This window comes from Lichenostomus cassidix, chromosome 13 (genome assembly GCF_008360975.1).
Source record: "Lichenostomus cassidix isolate B80296 chromosome 13, HeHo_3.0, whole genome shotgun sequence".
Taxonomy (NCBI): domain Eukaryota; kingdom Metazoa; phylum Chordata; class Aves; order Passeriformes; family Meliphagidae; genus Lichenostomus; species Lichenostomus cassidix.
Window position 1 is genome coordinate 11650758 of NC_139494.1, and position 23686 is coordinate 11674443.

The following is a 23686-nucleotide window of genomic DNA, read 5'->3' on the forward strand; positions in this document are numbered from 1 at the left end:
TTCAAGAAGAAAGGCAGAAAAACCGTCACATCACATCTCACTTATCCTTCAGCATGAGACATACAAATTCATACTTGATCGACTTCAGAGCCACAGTGGACATCCTGTGCTGAACAGAGTTAACCCTTAAATGCATCCCATCCAAACTCAATAAAATTTTACAGCTATGTTATATAAAATACAGGTTTTGATGATATATATTTTAAACTGCACATCCTCAATTGTTTCCTAGAAATTTTTTTTTTTAAAATATTGTCTCTGTTTTGTCAGTTGTAGGTTTTGGTCTACTTGGATTAGTAGATGTTCTGTTCCCACAATACAGCAAATCAAGTTCCTTTTTCAATTCCAACTGAAATTCTGAAGGGTGTACAAAGTCAATTTTAAAATCTGTCTCAGAGTGCTTTTGACAAATTTAGTACTTCTTCCAACCCATCAGTGACTTATTAACAATCAGCTATTATGATGCTTACAGTCAAGTAAAAGGTGTTTCTAAGTAACACACACTTGTCAAACAAGACATGTACGTCCATCTTACCTGATATGGGTTTTGAACAGATTAGGAATTTCTTGGGGATCATTTACCATGACCCAGAGTCAAGTTAGTGACACGGGGGAACTACAGGATTAAAATTCCTATTACAGATACACTAAGAATCCAACTTATTGCTCAGCTGAAATCTGCCATTCTTTTGTTCAATGCACTATATTGCTTGTTCATGGTTGATTGAGATATGAGACCAATTAATCTGCAGTTCTACAGAGGCAGATTTTAAGGTTAATTGCAGAATTTCATTGTATCTAGACTCTTTAACCCTCCAAGTGGTTATTGTCCTAAATTTGAACTGCTTCCTTTAATATAAAATGTATGTATTCGCCACAAGATCTGATGTTCAATGTATAAGCCACAAAAAAAATTATCACAGATTAATTTTCTCTGTCTTTGAAATAGTATATATTCATGCTTGCAATATAGAAGACTTTCAAATTCAAGAACTTAGAAACTTAAGTCATGTTGCCTAAATAATCTTGAGTGACTGATTTTTGTCTCTGGGTGTTGTATAATTCAATGACTGCACATGCACTTTTCAAGTCACAACATTTCTTAGTGATTTTTAAAGCTTTCTTTCAGAAGATACATTCTGGGAAAATTCAAGTTCCACATTATAAAATCTTAACAGGAGATCATAAACTATCACAAAATCAGGGATATATGTAGAAGTTCTTCTAGGATTTAGAGAACAAATACAGGAGACACTCTTAACACTGAGGCTGTGCTCCACCATTCTACACAGTGCTCCACAGCTGGCACAGGGATTCAGCTGGGTCCAGGAGTGCACCAAGGGTTTTAGCTGGACTCCTGCATAGGCCACTGCAGTTATCACATAGACTCTGTTTCCACCTCATTCTGATGGGTGGCAGTTTCTGAAAATGGCTTTGGAAAATATAGATACCTTCTGAAAATTCATAGCCCTTTAAGAATCTCATTAATTGCACTTTTAACTGGGTGAGGTTTTTGTTTTCCAGGTTCTGAGCTCTCACAGAACAAGGCTTGTGCTACCACAGAGGCAGGATACAAGCAGGCAGCTGTTTCTGTGTAGCCTTTCAACTGCTGGTGCAGCTGTACCTCCATCTGAGCATGGCAATGCTTTCCTGTTTGCTCTTCCCAGTGCCCACTTTTAACCTGGATTGGTGCAGTCATACAGTAAATTTTAATAATCCACCACAGTTAGAGTATAATTGCATTGCACCTCAAAGGTTAGGTCACTTGCAATATTTGTATTATTCCCATATATTAGTTTGTAGATTTTAATACTTGGCACTTTTTTGTCTTTTCATTCTGCCACTGCTGAACACACATGGGTGTCCCCAGAAAGACTGCAAAGAAGCCCAAATAATTATGAAGTTCCAAATATACTACACAGTTATTAGCTTCAGATTGTTCATTGATTGTCATTTCAGAACACAGATGAAATATGTTGTTATTATATTAGCTTTTTGTGCCTTGTTAAAATATAATCACTCCTAATTTGCAGAGATGTGAATACCCAAATCTGGAGTGTATATATATCTGTATTTGTCACATCTACAAAACACTTTGAACCAGAATTTTTTCATTAAATGGAGATACTATTCTCCATATCACCATGTATCCCATAGGATTTTAAAGGCAAGGTATAAATCAGCTCATTCCAGCAAGTATTTCTAAAGTCAACCCTATATTTAGACCAGAAAGCAGGAAATATTACATATGAACTGATGGAAACAGCACCACAGAAATACATCTATTACCTTCCAATATTTCTATATCCTATTACATTTTATTTATATCTCATACATACATATGCTATATAAAAAGATGGAAACCTGTAGGCAAAAAAGAATAGTAAATTATGAAGAACTGCATTACAACAACTGAGCAACAGTAAATATTTATATCTTCTTTTAGTGGCTGTACAAGAGCACTCAATATAATTGCTCACTTTAAAGTTGAAACTCCGCTAAAATTTCCTGAAAACCTAACCTCTTGTAATTTTTTTACAGAATTATGAAACAGTAGGTGGCTTTTTTTTTTTTTTTTAATATTGGGGAATTGGCACAATGTGTTTATTTGTTAAATTAAGTCTTCCAGTTGTCAGGAAAAAATATATTTGGGAGAGTTAACTATTATATCAAATAATTTTAATTCTATCCCCAAATGATCCTGTTAGTGTGGATTAGAAAACTCAGAGATAATCACTCCATTTTCATATGCTTATACTGAGCACAAGGAAGGCCCATATAGCACTGCTTGTGCTTCCTGAAGTTAAAACTCAGTTTATAACATTAGCCTGAAATTTGCAGTTTTGACAAAAAGAAATACTCTACCAGGAAAGAATAATAAAACACATTTTTCATTATCTCTCTGCACGCTTTTAATCTACTCTCTGCCATTATACAAATCTTAAAATACTATACCTTCTGACTCCACCAAGGAATACAACTTGGAAGTTTCAAAGGCACTGAAGAAAAGCTCTGAAAAGACAGTTTCATTACAAGTATAATGAGAAAAGTCGCAGCAATTCCTTCTGTGAGTTGCTGACTTACCATTAGAGGTCACTGTCCTGCCTAGGACTCAGCCATTAGCTCCAGGTCATGTGGACACACATGGGGAGGCATTTGAAAGGCTAATAAACATGAAGATACAAGCTACTATTTAAATCAACATTAAAAAGTGCTTGTGGATATACAGGTCCCATAGAAAACTGAAAAACAACCAAGAAAAATAAAGATTATCTATTAGAACATTACAATTATATGTGCTTAAATGTCCAATAAGGTATTGAGTAGATGGTCTTAATTAAAAAAAACTACTTAGACAAAGAAATACTGTCTTTAAAATGCTTCTCTTTTTAACATGGATTTTTAATTCTTGATTAATTATTAATTACATACTTTCAGCAAGAGATCTAAATCTGAATACAATGCCTTACATGAGTACAGAGGATACAGCAAAAATAAAGATGATGACTTAAAGTTTTGTGTCCCAAGCCAGTAAGATCTGACATGAAACTAGAAATCTGAAAGCCAATATCAAAGCAAACAGGAGAGCAATTATTACTGCATTCAGTCATTCACACTGAAGGCAGAGGGACAAGGACATTTCCCTTCTGGCAATTCTTTTTAGTTCACCTCAATGCCTTGAGAAAAAGATTCTTTCATTACTGTGGTTTGTATGCCAGTACCTCACATGTACAACAACATGAAGAAAACTCGATATTTGTTCATGTAAACAACCATTTAATGCTTTATGATACTCTTTGGATTAAACCAAAAGTTACTAGAAGGAGTTTTCTGAAATTCACTGTAACTACTGTAAAATACTGTCATGGGCTTATAATCCAATGATTACAATTTCTGCCATTTATCCCTGAGTTATGCACTTCTTAATGAACTTTATTAAAGCATAAATGCATGTTCTATAGGTTAAGAGCATCAGAACATGAAGATGGCAAATACAGCATTCACTTGCTTCTCAGTTTTAATTAGGCCAACTGGGAGTACTTTAGCATAACATATTTCAGCTGTAAAAAATACCACCTTTACAGATTAACATCCCCAGCTAGGCATTTGCAATGTTTTATCATCGTGCTCAGAATTGTTTCTCAGCAGTGAATACTTCATCACTACAAAGAAACTCAATAAGAGTTTTTAAACAAAGGTTACGAGTGCTGCACACCAATTCCTTACTACAGGCTGGTATCTTGGTAAAATTAAGTCACTTATTCTGAGTAAAATCTACTGTAAATCTAGAGTAAAATCTCAAGGAGCAGAGCCATCTCTGGCCATTACAGGCTCCCCGTCAGTCAATGTTCTGATGCCTCATCATGTTCTGTATAATTCTCTTTCATCACACCTGCACAGATGTTGGGTTGGGCACGAGAAGGGACATTCATGTTGCACAATGACAACATTTTCCATAACTTTGCAGGAAGTGATGTCAGCTTGTGGTACTTCACTTGGGAAAAGAGAGTCAGGAACTGCCATAATGGTCCTGATTAAGTGTTCTTGGAATATGGAAATGGCAATTCTAGGAAGATTATGAAGTTAATGTTTTCATTAGTCTTCAAGCCCTACTGCTGAATTCATCCTCACATACTTATTAAACAATATTATCTTATATTACAATAATGAAAATAAAGAAGTGTAACACCCACTCCTTTATCCCCTGCTCTCCCCCTGTAATGGAGACTGAGCTACAAAGAAGTTGGCAAACTTGGCTATTTGAACTTACAGAGATACTTTAATCACAATTACTGACAATAGATTTTTTCCCAGGATGTTTCGGGTGGACTTGGGTGTTAATCACACATTTCCATTAAACATCTCAATTTTGAACATCTGTTCAAAAGTCTATTTCATAAATGAACACTAAGGTGAATCTGCAGAGAATAAAAAAAGCCAAAAATAAACACCACTGTCACATTAACAAGTCCCTAAAAGTGAGGAGAGATGATAGATTTAACTTTTTTCTTTTGATGTTGTTCTTTATATTAAATTACAGAATCTTTCAGGAAAAATAGGGGGAAAAGGAAAAAAATAATTCGAAGTTGCACCCTTTCTTTATCCTTTTTCAATGTAGCAAATACTTGCCAGGCTTCAGTCCAATTACTTATACTTGGAGGAATTCAAAATGTCATTCCAGTTGAAAACAGCTTTGAAAAATGAGAAACTTTTGAGGATAGGCCAAAGCATTAGATAAGTCAAGTATGTAAAGATCATACATTTTTTCAATTGCTAATGGACACTGGGGTGTTCATCTGGGGGTTTTTTTTAGTATTTATATAATAAATATATATTTATTATAGATGTTATGTATTTTTCTATATTTATATATTCCATAAATATACCTGTGAGTACAGGTTTACTGCTAAAGAGTTACTGACGTGTGTGGACAAATACACACATTCCTGGAAGGGCAACGAAACGATGACATTGCTGAGGGAATAACTTGAGTGACAAATTGTAAACAGTTTTTCTGTGATCTGGTGCTGGTTTTAATTATACAAACCCCCAAAACACTCTACATTAAGATGAAACTGCTACAAAGAACAGTTTTATACTTTGAAGCCTTTCTTATTGTTTCTTATGATCCCTTCCAATTATTAATAATACACAGTTTTACTATAGTTAAGTATTTGAAATAGTAGTAGCAATAGCAGTAGTAGTTAAGTGTACCTGAAGAAGGAGACCAGGCAAGGTGTTGAAGGAAGTCCTTGGCAAATCACTAAGGCAAAAGTAGAAAGGGAGGCAGAGTACATTTGTACAAACAGATTTGTTTCTGAGAATTGTACACTTTGTTTTTAAAGATTCCTTGTTCGGTGTTAGCAGAAACTCTGTGTGTGCTTCATTATTATGAAAGGAAATGTAGAAGAAGTACCTGAGCTTAATGAGATTTTGGAAAATAAATATACATCTTGAGTTGCCTGTGTGGTGGCGCTTTTTAATGAGTTTAACTTTTGGTGTGTAAATAAATACTCTGTTAGATACCATCTGAATAATGTGCAAATTAAAAGAGACATAGAGTAAGCTCTTCAATGCAAAATTTCATTCTTTTTACAGTGCAGTATTTGTTGTTTGTTATCTTCTGTAGGCGGCAACTGATCATTATTTCCAGGATGTGCTTAGAGAAATCATGAAGTGTTTGTTTTAGATAATGATGTGCAGCATTCATGGCTACTTGTGACTTTCAAAAACTGAAATTAAAGATCTTGAAATATCAATCATATCCTTAAAATATCCTTCATCACTAAAGACTTTTGCTAGCTTCATTTTCATGTAATTGGGAAAAAATATTTTCTTGAATGCTTTGCCATGTGATTTAAGTTAAGTTCACCCAGCTGAGTGGATATCATTTGATTTCACAAGAGCTGAAGTACAGCTAAACTAGTGAGATGCTCTTCTGACATGCTGAGGGCTGTGCATCAGGATGCCAGCAGCTTTGAATCCCTTTGACTACTGAGTGAAAAACAGCAGCTTCATTTATCAAACCCACTTTTCCTCCACCCTCAGTTAACTCTTCCAATTAATTCCCTGGCCTTGGTCTTTCTTCAAGACTCTGCATGCTGGTAATGTGAAAATGTAAACACCAAGAAAATTGTCAGCTTTTGAGAAGTGCTGCCCAAGGCTTTGGCCATATGCAAATATGCTCAATGCTCTACTAAGAAGGAAACTAAATACAAGTTGACTTGTCAATTTTAGAACCTAGATAGTATACTTAACTTTGTCTTTCATCCTGAGGAACATGACCAATGTCACTTCTCATGTCCACTGCGTGGATTTACATCTTTTTCATTATTATTTTCCTTTCATGCTGCTATGATTTGGCAAAGCACACAGCATTTGCTTATGTTTAATACCTTATAAAGAGATTAACTAAAACATCTTAGGGTTTGGGGTTTTTTTTTTAGTGACAAACATTGAGCTATTTTCTTTGTTTTAATACTTGTGAGCCTGTATGGTTCACTTCTTAGTCTATTTCTCTTCTCCAAGTAGCTGTTCAACTTAATGGAATTACTGTCACTCAGCTTGATAAATTGGGTCAGGGAGGGTCAGAAGTCCAAAGCAGCCAAACTTACTTCAGAAATGGCAGCAGAAAATCACTGTTATGGGCACAGGTTAGAGGCCAGAAGCCTCTGAAGCATGGCAAAGTTTAGTGGTATTTGAATGGCATTATCCTTGTTGTGACACTAAGTAGGATTCTTAGCTAAGGGCTGGGACTCAGACACATGACGTGTGCAGCAACACAGAATCAAAAATTATCTCTGTGCAGAGACAGAGCTTATCATCCATGCAAAGAGATAGGAGACAGGTGAGTAACCACATGCAGAGCACAGTGAAACAAGCACATACAGAGATTTGCCTGTCGGTGTCATAAATTGTGGTGCAAGTACATCAACAACCTAAGTGCAGCCAATTCTTTTTACAAACATTGCTGGAAATTAGATTCTTAAAGAGAAATACAAAGTTGTGTCTGAGAACCTCCTTCTGAGAACTGATTAATAAAAAGATTTCTCCCAGCTATATCAGAATTACAGAATTTTAAAATGCCCTGGTTTTTTTTCCTCCTTGGAGAGCTTTCAAAGTACTATTCAAATGCAGGCTCATTTCCCATAAATTCATAAAGGAACATCTGGACTTAAAATATCCTTTCATCCTTTGCACAACATTTTAACACTTTCCCCTGATACTATTTTTGCCTTCCTTCTTGGATTTATTATCTCCTAAGTAATTACCTTTTGTTTCTCTTAGGTGTAATCATTGCTTGGGTCAACATTTTCAAGGATCTCTCACAGCTTTAAAAATGTGGTAATCAACACTTCCAGATCATTATTTGCTGTGCTTTTCTTCTTTGCCTCCTCTGCAATGGCTGCCAAAGGATTTGTTCTGACTGTCTGTGTTCTGCATGTGTATTCAAGTGCTTCCAACTTTTCATCTTCCAGGGGTTGAATATTCCCTCTTTCTAATTTAAAATTGATCTCTAATCGTTAAATTGACTTGAGCACACAAGAAGAGAGTCAATAAGAAGGAAGCTGTGATGGAATAGGGAAGATTCTTCCACTTAGACATTCAGCTGATGGCTACACTCTTGGTTTATGCAAAGCTATCTTCCCAGAACTCCCTCTTCTTATATCACACAAACAACAAAGGAGTCCCATAAACCTTCATGGATTCATAGGCGAGGTTCTTGCAGCACTATTCCTCTGCAGAGAAGGTATTTACAAGCTTCACAGAAAAGCACAGAGAGCACCTGTAAAACCCTTTAGCTATCCTAGGAGATCTGTGGCCATGGTTACACAGCTGCTTTAATCCAGCATAAACCCAGTCTGCCAGGGAAATGGGGGACTTCTAAATTCCCCTCTCTATGAAACTACTCCTTCTCATTCTCTCTCTAACACTGGTTTTATCTCTCCCATGGTTGCACAGTGAGTGTGATAAGGGAACTGATGCAACTGCAAACTAAACCAGCAAGACCCCCTTGAACATTCGTTTTTGGCCAAATAAGCTCCCTGATATAACTCATTGCAAAGCTCTACAAGCACTAGCTCTGGAGAACAGTGAACATATGCTGCTGAGGATGAAGGGCAGGGACTGAAGATATTGCTCTGTTTAGTAACAGCAAGCTGAAAATCAACTGAAAACAGGTGTGAAGCTGCAACCCAGTCTCTTCCTTTCTGTGCCTGAAAGTGCAGCTCCATTTCCAAACTTCTTGCCACTGGTTTGTTCTCTCAGTGCCTTGTTCTGACAGCTTGAACTCATACTAACATTGCTTTCTGTTGAACACAGGGAAGAACATACTTCAAACAGACTCAGCTCCTGGTAAACAGCTCAGATGCTCAAGGATCCTCTCTCCCAAAGCATTCCTGTGCTATGGCACAGGAGCACGAAGGCACTCACAGTCCTCTGCTGAGGCTGAGGTTTCCAATTTTCACAAGGGTTCTTAGGAGCCTGAGCTTCCACCAGGTAAGCAAGACCTCAGCCTCTCCCCTGCTTTGCAGCCCTACTAATCAAATGTTGGCCATATGTGCTAATATTACACACAGGTTTTATCATCTTGCTAGTAATGGTCATATCCACAGGAAAAGTTAAAAAAAGAAAGTACTGAAAGTTTTTGCTATTGTCATTAAAATTGACATTTGGAACATACATGGTCCTTTATCAGGGTCTGTGTTGAAATAGTTAATACCACCTAATCTACAGGAAAATAACTCCTACAACACTCAATTATAAGGTCAAAAGAAACATTTTGTCAACTTTTATGACAATCTATACAGCCAAGTTGAAATATATATGCTTTAGGGGGAAAAATCAATACTCCCTCTGATAAAAACTTTCCCAAGTACATGTATGTTTTAATTTTTCTCTCTTCTCGCACCTATGTATAAAGAGTTAATGTATGTTATACAAGTACAGTTATATAATTACAAAAATCCTCAGAGCAGAATTAAAAAATTATGTGGAACTGTATTATTTTTAAATGTATAGCCACATACCCATGTGTGATGGCCCAAAGACAAAAAATGTTAATAAATAGTTTGAACAAAAAGTATGTATATTTTTAAAGCATTTAGACATATTACTGCTTCCCTGTTGCACCAACTCACAAAGCTGGCTAAAGAAACCTGGATAATTTTAAAGAGCAAATCTGGTGTTGCTCAGCAACAGCACACCCTGATAGAAAGGATGCAGGATGTTGGAAGATTTAATATTAGGGAAACTGTGCTTGCAAGGGGAAGAAGAAGAAGAACAAATACAATTTAGTCATACAACGTCCATAAAATTGGGACAACTTAAAAATAATAATCACATGAAGTGATCATGCTAATATTAATCTTTGCATAATAGAGCTAAATAAAAACTTATTGCCTGGAACCAATGTGCTGCCATTACAGTTCATTAAATGACATCGATGTTTGCACTGTCTTGATATGATATGACATGATATGACGAGGAAAAAAAAGCAGTGCATTTTATGAGAATTTGAGAGCAGAATTTGAGACAATTTGAGAGCCGGCTGAAGACTTCAGTTCTGGCACTAGCTTGGATGAATATTTCCTAAAGTGAGGATTGATTAAGAACCCAGAACTTTACACTTTGCCCTGGATCAGAGGAAATCCAATTCTCTCAAAGAAGAAAATGTCTGAGATGATACAAGTCTCACCTCTGCTTTGGTCCCACAGAAGCATCTCCCCCATTTATTTATTCCTGATCAGAGTAGCAACCCTTTTTTGGTCACAGTACTCTGTAATTTTCCATTTTGAAGTCACACTGGCCCAACACTGCATAGTGTTCGTTCTTACTGAACTTAAAAAAATTCCACAGAAGATTAATTTTCTGTCTCTCTTTACTCAGCCATCCCTTCTATTACTGGTGGATGCTGTTGAGAGCAACTGCAAGGGAGGCTGAGACTGCTGAGAGGATAGAAGGCAGGGCAGGGTCTAAGAGCCAGATAAGTGATACAATCACACTTGGTGCTTTGGGAACTGAGCAGCCAGACCTGTCTGAAGGAGAGAGAGAAAGAGCCACACACTAGAAGTCACTTGCAAGGCTGCTTGTACAAAACAGATTCTGGGTCAGCAGCTCTGAGGGTATATTACTACAAACACATGTTGCAGTCCCCATGTGTGACAGACTCAGGTGCATCTCCATGGATGACACCAACTCAAAACACACCACTTGTAATCCAGTATAATGTGGATAGAAATTCTCTGCCTTGGTCAATTTTTAACAATTTTTTTTTATAGTAATGTACAGTGTGAAGGTCCTTCTACTCACAAACCATGAGGATGGAACCCAAGATGTGGGACTGACTACTAGACCTCATCTAGACCTCCTATTCTTCTCATCAGCTGGCCCTCTGTAATTATGTGCCACATTGCATTCTACATTAAAACTCTCTTGCTCTTCCTAGACATATAAGTGGATTCTTAAAATGTACTATAAGGTCATAACTGCCTGAAATTTTATCAGCCTACTCAGAAAACAGAGACTTTCTCAGAAATAAGCTCTGTAGGACTAAGAGTACACCTGAAAAGGACATTAGCTTATGTTTACTCATCGATTCACTGTTGAGACAGAATCATTAGGACTGAGCAAAAAACCTGTTGCTATAAAGTTTGATTCTTAGACACCTGGTGACAACACAGTCATTAGTAACTGCATCACTTTTCTCTCTGTCCTAACAGTAAATGTCAAACTCTGCAAGGTTCTTTGTTGCTTCTCCAATGTAAAACTCATTTTATTAAACAGGAGTGATACCATCTTGCCTATTAAATGATTGGCTGCATGGAAAATGAGTCTGACAGCACACCTCAGTGAATCTGTCCTCTGGGTGACTACCTTTGCTATGACCCAGTGATACCCTGAGCTTGTCAGAAGATATTTACATCAAATAACATCAAACTTCCATTGAAAATACAAAACAAAAGCCCTTCAAGCACCTGCTGTCCCAAAATGACAATGAAAAATGTTTACTAGAATGAAAAAGTATAAATATTTCATAAAAATAAGCATTTCATTAAAATTTCATACTTATAATTTCCCTTCTATTCTGGGAAAAGGATTTTAATTAAAATGTACAGGGCACAAGTGCAAGGTAAAAGACAGAACTAATAAACTCAGGAGAAGAAAAAAAATGGAAGGAAGAAATTACCAAAGTATTACCACACTAAAGACTGGATCCCTCAGATTTTCCCACTGCTGACATTCCCTCTCTCAAAAGGCACAAAGACCTCAGCACATTCCTGTAAGTGATATTAGAATATTGTTGGATCTTTGTTTTCAAAATGTTAGGATGTGTCTACTGCAATCTTCAAAGCAGCTTGAAGCCAATTTTGTATCAGAGCAATGTCAGGCCCATGATTGAGCCCTTCAGTACGTATGTCAAGAAGAAATCACACTTCTCTGAATGGTAGTCAATTATGATATTTACAAAGGGAATTGTGAGGATAGGAAGTTATGTTATAACTCAGAAGAAAATTGTTGGGATGAAGTGGAAGAACTACAAAATTATAATGCTGGAAAAAAGTCAGCCTCTGTAAGCAGAGCTCGTCTTTCTGTCATTTTCTTAGCTCTGACTTTGCAGTGTATTTTTTATTTAGTAGAAATGTATTAAAAAGAAAATTTATTCTATATATTTTTATTATGCTTCTCAGCTATGCAGGTCTGGAAGGGTCACGGTGTGGTGCCTTTATAACCATGTTTTCCTGACCTGTGTTTCCCCAGGTTCAGAGAAATGGTAACAGCTGAGATGAATGCACCGAGGAGGATGTGTGGTCATTCCACAGATGCCACCTTGTTAATTTGCAGTGGCTCAGAGTCTAGAGCTGGCTCTTATGTAAAACAAGCTGTGTCTTTTTGGAAGAGAAAAAACTTCCCTGAAAATGTAGAACAGAGTTGGTGCAGATTATGAAAACCACAAGATAAACAAATGGCCTAGGTCTATTCCATAAGTGTATTTTTCTGCTGGAAAGCTTTGGAACAATTCTAATGTCTTTGAAAATATCACTAAATGAAAGACTTGGAAGTGTATCCATGACAAAGTATTTTAACTAGTAGCACATGAATTATAGTTCAGAAATGAATATAAAAATAATCAGCCATAAAAACTATCTTCCAAATTAATTTTAGCTGCATAGTTAGAATATATCTCATCATTCACAAGCAATAAAAAGAAAGGGAAATTATTAGATGAGTACTATAACAGACTCATCAGATAAGTAGAAATAGTAGATATATGAAGATATATGATCACTGCCTTGAAGAGAGAAAAAGGGGTTTGGAGGGAAACAGACTAAAAATGAATCTGTGAAACACATGGGGCAGATTATCATGAAAAGAAATCATACAGCACTAGGAAGTCCTATTTCAAAGTAATTGTTAAAGAGCGCATCAAATCTGCAGGTATTTCATTGTGCAGCATCCTCAGAAAAGCTGCCTTGCAAACTTGATTCTGCAAATGTTTTCTTGCACCTTGGACACAGATGTATAAATGGAATGGATTCAACTATAACTTGTCGATGCTTCCTTTAAATTTTACACCAGCAATAATTCCATAGCACATCCTGATGTAAGAAATTTGACTATGTCCTTCATAGGACATATTAATCGTAAATTATGATTAATGTGTGTGTTTCATGTTCAAATCCTTCAACCATGCATTGGATTAACATCTCAGAACATGAGACTGACTCTTGCCAGGTGTCATATAATGCAAGTTACTGTAGAAATTTATTGATATCAAGTATCTCCTCCAAGAGCCCATCTCTATAATTGTAAAACTGCATCCAGCAATATGTCTCAAGAAAGTGAGCCAAAATCCTAAAAAGTCAGCAAGTATTCCCCTACCAGGGTAACTTGCATTCTTCAGACCATTCAGCAGTTTTACCTGCAGTTCTGAACACAGTCTAAATTGTAATCTGTTTGGAGAGATCTGCATTTGATGAAGAAGGAGCTTGTTGCCCTTTTCAGTTTATAATGTCACCAGAAATTAAGTCTGTTTAACAGATGTGGAATTCATCATTTCAGCCTTTAACTTGCATTAGAAAGTCACCTTTTTGATAACTGATCCCACTGTGTGTTGTTTACACTGCAAGTATCAAAGTAATTCACATTAAAACAAGTTTTCTTCAAACAAAAAAAGAAGGACTTTCCCTACATTATATCTAAAGAACCAAGTCTCCTAAAACCACATTTATATATGGTTTAGCTAAGTAAAATCCTTGCAAGCAAAATAAATTTAAATAAAAAATGGTTGTACTTTAAAACCCAGATCTTCACCCAGTTATCTCACATTGACAACAAGAATGTTGTTTCCCAAATTCCTTAAAGAAAAGGTGGACATATGTTATACTGCTTGTAACTGAAAATATTCCAATAACATATAAACTGACTGACTAAACTGATGTTGGTGTTCCAAATCAATTTCCTTTACACAAATTTACAATACAAGAATTTATTAAGACAAGGAGGAAGCAGGTTTGCTACGTGGAATAATATTTTTCTAGAAGCTTTGACCAAGATAACTTATCCTCAAATTCCAACAGCAAATTAGTTTCTTTCTCCTGCTTCTCTCCATTTCATTTACATATATACCAGGCCCTTTCATAATAATCATAACAATTCCCTCAGCTTACTGAAATAAACATTAATTCAAAATAAATACATCAACATGCAGATCCTCAAACTGAACAGGGGAAAGAACAAAATTTACTGCACATCAATTCCCCCGCACTTACAAATTTCCATATTTGTCAAACTGTGATTAGTCATAAAACTGAACTAAAAATAAAAATTTTAGAGTTTCATAACAAATCAGGAGGCAATTCCAAAAAAGCACTAGTGCCTTTTCCAGGCAAATGAGAACACTTGTTACCTGTTTTTTCACCATCCCCTTTTTTCCCCCATTTTCTAATACAAGCAAACACTCACAGAAAAAGGCTTGATCCTACTCTCATTTACATTAATTTTAGAGAACTTTGACAATTGTTTTCAGTGGAAGGACTTCAGCAGCATCCCTCCTATGGCACATGTCTAGTTCAGCTGCAATCAGATTGTTAATTTGATTCAAGTTATGGGCACATTGAAGAGCTGGGAGTCTACAGCAGGGAGAAAGCAAGACTCAGTTCCATACCTAAAGATGCATTCAGCTTAAGGGAACTCCTTGACAGTCATCAACATGTCAAACTCATAAACTTTTTTTCTGTGTCTTGTGACCACTTTTTTTAGTTCAACAAATTTGACAGAAAGAGTGGTAGGATATAGGCAGCTCTCCACCTGGAGTAAGTTGGACAGTTCCAATGAAATCAGTGGATTAGACCCTCCAGGTAACATAAATCTCCCTGGGACCACTAAAGCTAATCACGAGCCCATCAGTGGGAATAAATTCATATACTGCTCTAAAAATCCCTGGTGTTACTTTGATTTACAGTCACTGAAGAAGTGTTGCCATGTTATATACCAAAAACAGAAAAATTGGACATATTTGTAGGAAATTTCTGGGAGGGGAGCTATAGGACTTTAATTTTTTAACAAATGTCTGAAACTGCTGTAGCTGTTTGAAATACAGGGTGGGCTTGGTTTGGACTGTCCTTTTCCCAGGCTCAAGGACCATTAAAGTGGTGGGCAGGTTTTTTTTGCCTAAAATTGTCTCCAAAGTCAGTGCATAACATGAAGATACCACAGGCATTCATATCCACTCTATGCTAAGCCAGAAGGTCAGGCTCTACAGGATACCAGTGCAGTGAGAAGGGAAAGAGCACAAAATCCAGAGGGCAGATAAGAGAAGGAGTATGGTGTTAAATCAGCTTTAACCCTTTTGAGGAGGAAATGCCCCTCTCTTGCCCTGTTCCATTGTCCTTAAGGATGGTGAGACTGTAAAAATGTGTGAAAAGGTTTTGGTTGTACCCTTCTGTGCACTTTCTAGCTACCCAAGGCTCCTCTAAGGAGTTAAACAAGATGTTAGTGGCAGGGACTCTGTCCTACCAGTGTAAAGAGCTTATGAACTATTTTCCATAGCCCAGCAATTTAGTATCAGCAGGAAGTTGTGTTGCAGCTGTATGCAAAGAAAGCACCAAGATGATACCTGCTCAGTCTCTCTCATCACTTGCCCCAGTTTTTCCCAGCTTAGTCAAGACCACATCATTCTTCTCATTCCCATTCCCTACCTGTTGTAAACACCTCTGCCTCACCCCTTTATTTTCCCCAAAGTAGTGAAGGGAGAAAAGGGCACAGGCACTTTTTAGTATAGTCCTCTAATATGTGACTTCTCTCAAGGTTTTTAATTTTCTGATTTAAAGGAGTATTTTAGACTCCCAGAAAATGTTACAATGCTTGGAGCCCCTGGCAAAATTCCAGTATTTCCTCAAACATTTATCTTTCATGGCTTTTGCTCTTTACTTCTCCAGAAAGAGAAGAAAGCATAATTGGTGTTCAGGTTATCAATTAGTTAATAATTGTCATTTTTCTACTCTGACAATTAAAGTGTGAAAACATTCTTCTTACAAAAATCAGTCTCTACTTGGATCATTTTTCCAGAATAACAGCGAAGTTTGTGTATACACATTACTGTAATAATGTCAAAGTTCAGTCATACGCAGAGTTTATTAGATTTTGTTTTATTCTTTCCTTTGAATTATTCATTGAATATCTATAATTTCCCAAAGAATAATTTCATAAAGTGCTGCAGCAATAAAACTTTCCATATATAGCACACCAATGTGAATGGTATTTATGATGTACTCAAAGGAAAATCAGCCTGTTACATTAATCATGTAAAACTACTGAAAAATTACATTTAATCATTTCTATTTCAAAATAAAACCTGCTCAGAGCTTTAAAACCCATGTGAAACCTAGAATTAAATTTCATACAACATTGCCTGCAACAGTATATATAATTATTCAATACTTCCAGGTTTGTCTGGTGTTCAGTAATCTCTCATCTCATTTTCTCTGAATTGTGAGTTGTATTTAATCTTTTTTATTTAGTAGTTTTTTCTTAGAATGTTCCAGATTTAATAATGAGAAACAGCAAGTTATATAAAGCCCTGTCCTTTAGTCAAGACAAGCTCAACAGTGGGATGTGTCCTTCCTCAAACCCAGCTCTGACTCAGGGCACCAGGGCACTGACACAGCACCTTCTCTGCTTATCCCAGGCTCTGAGGCTGGAAGCTCAACCCTCCAGCACTTGTGCTGGCAGCCCAGGGCAGGACACAGCAGGTTTTTACAGAGTACTACAAATTTCCTATGGATCACTGTCCATTCAGCAACGGGATGAAGGAAGAAAAGATGTGGCCCAGTAGAGATTATCACTAGAAATGTAGTGACACTGAGATTGTAATCAGCTTTAGTAAGATTAGTAAACTCTTGAATGCCACTCAGTTAGATGAATTTTTTCCCTATGTTTGACTTACGAGAGCACTGGACCACACTGTAATTCAATTTGATCTGTCTGACAATTAAACTTTCCAGGCTTTACTATACTCTGCCTGCACAAAGTCAAGAGAAAGTTGAGTCTGAGGACAAAACCTGCTCTCCATTAGGCCAAAAAGCAGAGGTTCTGCCTTGTGTTCCTGGCAGGCTCATGTGCACTGTAAGCCAAATCATGCTGACATCTTTCAGATGTTTGAAAAGCTAAACAGGGTGTACCAAGATGCTGAGTATGTGGCATATGAAATCAAATAAAAAATGAGTGTGCATGATTCCTAATGAATCAGAATATATTGTCATAGAACTTTACCTTTGTCAGGACTGCAGGAACATTCTATAAAGTCAATTCTTAAAATATGGTATCTATAAATAAACAACCATGTATTTAATTAGAAAACAAATCTATGGGAACATAATAAAGCCTTTATGAACTCTAAAAAGCAAAGCCTGCATGTATAGAAAATGTAAGCCTATATATATAACTGAAATTTTTCAGAATTTTATGGTCCCTACGAAGGAAGCAAAGAATAAACAATTGGTATAATATTAACAACCTCAGCTTTCAGTTTGAACATTAATAACTTATTTGAAATAGCTCAGCCTCCTGTATATAAAGCCACCCTGTCACGTTTCAGCTGATTCTGATTCTCTTTGTGCAGAAACCTTTTAGCTAATCATTTTCATCTCTGTGTGTCAATAAATCTTGCATCTCTAGGGCAATGACTTTTACTCAGCAAATGTTAAGCAGAAATAAAACCACCCAGAACAGTCTAAGCATGAGAATTTCAATAAGAATTTAGCAATATATTGATCCACTTCTCCCCCTTCTGACTTTTCATTACTATGTCACTTTCAGCTCCCGAATTCAATAAGATAAAAGGCTCAAATAGCATGTGACCTATGGACTTCAGCCAACCCTACTAAAATTATTTTAAATGGCTTCTTCACTAACAGTAAACACAAAAAATGGTCAATAATCTGTTCTTGAAGGGGAGAGTTGGCAGTCACAGACTACAATTGAGTGACTTCTTCTATAGACAGAATAAAAGGCAGAAATTAGAAATAAAAAATTAATATATGCAATAGTAGGAAGACAGTGATTGCAATGAAAAGTCATGTTTCTATGGATTTCTAAATGTAACATTATTACATGCCCTACATTTCCTCTTTCTTGGAAGCCAATTGACGACGTAGCTACATTGCACATTGTTCCTCAAATAAAGTAAAATTAAGTTAAAGTAACTCTTATGTAATTGTTTATAAGGACCTAAAAGCCACTTGGATGTGTCAAATCACACTTCCTGTGTACCACATGAACAAATACTATTTCCTTTCCCCTAATATTTATCAATGAGAACCAGAAGATAATCAAGTGCCCCATTATCCAATTATACAGAAAGCATTATCCAATTATATAGAAAGCATTTAATAAAATAATTCTTTTATTTTAAAAAAAATTAAATCATTTTCATCTATGTAAGCATGTGAAGTCTAGTCTTCAAGACACATCGATGTCACTGAAGAGCTGCACCTGACAATAGAACAGAAATACTGGGGGCAGCAGTTTTCAGCAGGTTTTGCAGAAAGGTTTGCCCAGACAGCACTGATAACCTATAAATTCAGGTAAGACCTAAAATGACCAGTGTGACTGACCATTCTCTGTCAAACAGACCCAAATAAATAGAAGTCTAAAGAATCTGAAGTTTGATGCAGAGTCTTTCACAGATTGCTCCCATAACATTCTCACATAATGAAGGGAAATTATGTAATTAGTTATGACAATGGACTTCTTAAAAATGCAAATTTAGCTGCAGTGTCAGTGCACTTTATTAGCTGCAGTTCAGATGCATGAGCTACAAAGTCTGCTTGTATGTGTCCCTTCTGAGACTGGGAAAAAGAACAATCTAATTAGAAATAATCCTGCCAAGAGCAAATATCAAAGAAAATCTAGAAGAAAAAACTGCTTTTTTCCCCCTACTTGTCAGATGAGTCTGTTAACTCTAATGTGGACTGTGGTCTTATCTCAAGCAAAGGCTAATGCATTAGGCCATTTCACAACTATTTGTTCATTACATCTTTTTTTAAATATTGTGATATTTTCCAAACATAATGAGACCTGCACAAAACCTGCTGATTGCTATAAAACCCAAATAGGACACAGTGTCAATGCACAAAATATATTTAACACTAAGTAAACTGAGCTGCAGAGAAGAAACAAGCTTTGCTTTATGTAAGGTTGTTGCCTGAGCTCTAACTCTTGTAATGGGAAATAAAATGCTTTTTATGAGGTTCTAGTCCCTCCAGTTATTTGGTAATAATGACTTAATAAAAAAGTTTGAAAGTAAACCCAATTTTTAAGTGAGCCAGAATCCTGGGTCTTTGGAGATTATCACTGGAGATCAAAGTCAGTAACAAATATCCAGAGCTGAGCAGAGAATGTCAGGGTTGTTTTCTTAGTTCATAGAAGCTTCTGAGTGTTCTATGGTCTCCCTGCTAATTAAGATTCAACATACCAGTTAGATGTGATCTTTGGTGTCTTCCACACCTGAATAATATTTTCTGACATTTAAGTCAAACTAAATCTGAGAGTCTTAGTGACAGTAATGAACTGTATACTCAGAACTATATTAAAAGAAGGTTTCCCAGGTTGGGTTTCCTAAGTTTCTTTTGCAAATGTGGAGGTAGCAGCAGATTGAGGTCTTTCTAAATTAATCCCATGACTTGTTACAATATTTCAATATTAAGATAAAAATTGAATGTGTCTGTATAAAGACAAATGTAAAACTTGTGAAATCTGTTTTTTATTTCCTATTGTACAATGCAGTGTTTCTACAAGCAATACCCAAAAAATTGCCCTTTTTAAGACTGAAAGGTCTGGGAATTTTGACACAGAAATTCAGTCCAGCAAAAATTGTTACTTCTGTCAAGGCATAGCTCCTATTTCATAATACTTTCTATTCTCATCATCATCAAAAAAAAAAACCCCAAACAAAAAAACCCATAACATCAGGTTCTTTCTTTTGTCCTTTACAATTCAATGTATTAGTCAGAAATAACTCAGAGAAAGTGGTGTATGAAGGAATCTCAGACTCTGAAAAGGAGACCACTGCTTTTAAACTCTTATTTTAGACTGATACTAAAACAACAGAAAAAGTCATAGCTAAGAGAATGTGAAAATTAAAAAGAAGCCACAATACATCTCACATCATAATATAAATTTTTCCAGCAAAAATACAAGCCATTAAATTGCAAACTCAGGAATAACAACTTACTCAGCAAAAGTGTAGGGCTCCCTGCCAGCTCTTGAGTCATCCCAGTGTTGGTGCCACATGTTTCTCACAGCAGCTGAATTTTCATCAAACTCTGCAGTGTAGCAGGTAGGAAACTATCACAGTAAAAGAAAACATTAAAGTATGTGCAGACAGTGATATGGAAATCAGACTGGTCTAACTATGGCCATAACTGGTCATTAATAGGTCAAACCAGTAGAAGGAGAACTAATCAAAAAAATGGGAACATGGCATTTCCTAAAATGCCTAATTTTTTCTGTTGGCAAGGCTCAAATTCTGACTATTTTATTCCTAAGCAAGATCACTGAAATCAGAAAAATTAAGCATATGCTAAAGAAAGGTAGATTGTTAAGTGCCACCTATAGAACAGATTTTTAGACTGCAGAAGATACAGATGTCCTTGGCAGCTTACATGATTCACAAATATTAGATTTTTATATTGATTGTCTTCTAAAATGAGGGGGGAAAAAGCAACATTCCAAATGAATATTTGACGTGCTTTTTTAAATGCATATTGTAATATTTAAAAAGTTTTTAAATTGCAAGAGGCAAAGAGCTGCTAAAAAATAAAAAGGATTGCACCTAGATTTTCAATTTAATAACGGAAGTTCCTGCTCTGTAACTGAAGTGATATACAATTTCCCACAGAGAGAAAAGGTCCCTGTCGCAGTTACAGGTTTTCATCCTTGTACTGTCTCTGCCACTTATTTGACCTTTAGTGAGGTCATTCAATTCACCAAATAAGAAGAAAAATACTGAGATTTTGGGAGGTTGACGGTGGGTGGGGAGTGATTTGTTGTTGTTCTTTGGTTGGTTGGTTGGTTGGTTGGGGCTTTTTGTGGTGTGCTTTTTTTTGGAGGACTGTAGTTTTCTGCTCATTTAGTCAGCTGAATCAGCTCATGGTGTCACATGAATCCCTGAGCTAAGGGATGAAGATGAAGGAAGAAACATGCTGATGACAAACCAGCAGAAAAAAGAAGTAAGAAGTGACATTATTCTTTTGGAGGCTGTGAGCTCCCACTCTGGCTCAGATATAATGCAAGACTTAATACCAAAAATGAACATCTATAAACCTGTGCAGGAAAATATCTGTGCAGGATAATTTTTTTTGTTTTTTACAATTTATTGTAAGCCCAAATTCAATCTCTTCCTCCTATCATCCCAAAGGACAATGCATGTTGCATTTGATTTGTCCTAAAATATAAAGGCTTTCTGGAATTTTAAATTAAAGTAACAACAAACCTCACAACTATTATCATGAAGGCCCCTATCCTGATAAAAGTTGTCAAAGCAAATACTTACCAGCTTCTTGTGGCTTCTGTCCTGTTCATGAGTATGAATAAAATTTACTTCACAGAGGTTTGGATTTCATATCAATTATTCACTGCAGAGATTGAAAATTTGATTAACAAGAACTGAAATCATTTGGTTTTTTGTTTCCTCCTCTAAAAGCAGGGATTGTATCTTTAGTTATTGCCAGTGAAGTTCCTCTTCATAAATCAATATAAATTTTAGATAAGAAAGCAATGTGATCACGACACCATCACCTCTGCTCACTTAGGGAACACAAAAGGAGGAAGATAAATACAAAAGCCAGAATTGAGAATTAAGGCCCAATGTTCAGATCTAAGCACTACCTCCAGTCTATCACAAACCTGGCTTTTACAAATTTCAGAGACACTTTAGGCACAAAGCAAGTATTTCCCTTTGGACTCTGTGCTCAGTGCATCTCAGAGCTGCTCTAGAAGTAAAACTTTACATAATGAGTTGTCATGGTTTAACCCCAACTGGCAACTCAGCACCATGGAGCTGCTCACTCACTCCCCCACCACTGGGAAATCAAACTGACTGCTCTGATTCTGATCTAAAATTGAATTTTAAAAGAAGTTGGCTAATTAGGAATCTCTACAGAGTGTCACAGTCAAATGGATAGAGATATGTATCAGAAATAATTTTGAATAAATCAATTTGCACCTAGATCCATAGTCCCATTATTTTTTGTACCTGCACTAACCAGAAGCTAGCCTGAAAAAAAGCTGGATTTATGCTAAAAGAGTGGCCATGCCTATATTAGGAATAAAACTGTTGGTTTTTTTTTTTTTAATTTGGTCTATTAAAATATGAGCACAATGGTGAGAAAATGTAAGTCACTCATAGAAGGAAAAAAACAGAACTTTTCTCTGTTATCCTACAGTCCTGGTCCTCTAAATTAGTTCAAAATCTCTCATGTCCAATTGTTTCAGGACAAAATTTGCTCTTTCCTTCCCTCCATCTTTCTTATTCTCAGATCCATCATATCTGCATAATTTCTTGAGCACTTATGGATTTTGCAGCTCAGCCTCGACAAATAACAAATAACTAAGATACTTTACTTTCAAAGATGCATAATGAGCTGAAGTTAGAAGCCTGTGGCAAATTTAGTTGGTATTGGTTAATGAAAATTTATAGCTTTCACTGTGAAACATTTTCTCTACAACCAGACATAAAAGTAACTTTAACTGGAAGCACTCCAACTCAGCAGCAGCACTTAACAATAATTTTTTTTTAAAACAGTAGCATTAAATATATATCTACTTACCCAAACTACATTAGCTCTGGTTGTGCCAGGCATGATACATTCACTTAGTAATACAACAAGAAGTCTCCATTCCAAACAGCCTGCAGCCTGCATAGACAAAATTAAGGAAGATAGTGACCATTCTAGAGAGAAAGAAAGTAGAAAGAAAACTAAGGCAAAGTTTGGAATCATAAACAATATAATTGTCAGGACATAAATAAACTACCCCAGATCTGGGAATAGAACAAAGATCTAAGTCTCCCTGCAGTGTCTCAGCCATAAGGCTTCTCCTTATGAGTAAAAAGCATTATCACTTAACAGTAAACTGTGAAGTCTTCTAATCAAGCAGTATTTCTCTTACATATAAACATAACATTTTCTCCAAAACACAAAGACAACTATTCTTCTGACACCATGCAACTCCTCGATGACTTTTCAATTTGCAACTAAAATACAACCATCTGTAATTGCCTTTATATCCCATTTACTCTTCTTCTTCAGCAGCATCTCCAGATTTCCTTCTTTACCTGAAACTGGTAGTGGATTTTTAAGAAACAAGACACCCATAGTAACACTGAGGTCTTGCAAGAGGATGCCTGACTGGCAAGAACCACCGTAACTGGAACTTTTGGAGAGGCACCTGAAATGTCAGCCTGCTGTGAGAGTTAAAAGACAGCAGTGGTTACCCACCAATATAATACAGTGAAGGAAAAGATCTCTTCCTTCTGTATTTACAGACTGTATTTACAGACTGCATATGACAACCCTGACACAGTTAAAGACCAAAGCAGGGCCTCAGTATTATGTGACAGTGCCTTAGGTGGCCTCATGCCCTCAACCATTATACAGCATTGACTCAGGGGAGATCAATAGCA

The 23686-nt window shown here is 36.3% G+C and overlaps 1 long non-coding RNA gene across 1 annotated transcript in view; it reads right to left on the minus strand.

Moving 5' to 3' along the window:
• Window positions 1-2953: 2953 nt before the first annotated feature.
• LOC146431239 (uncharacterized) overlaps window positions 2954-23686 on the minus strand; it is a 33094-nt gene continuing 12361 nt past the window's right edge. The window contains exons 2-6 of the long non-coding RNA XR_014854913.1: window positions 22833-22919; window positions 21557-21638; window positions 20237-20349; window positions 17275-17327; window positions 2954-3012 (exon numbers count right to left, since the gene is read on the minus strand). This is a non-coding gene — a long non-coding RNA (uncharacterized LOC146431239). The remainder of the gene's footprint in view (window positions 3013-17274; window positions 17328-20236; window positions 20350-21556; window positions 21639-22832; window positions 22920-23686) is intronic.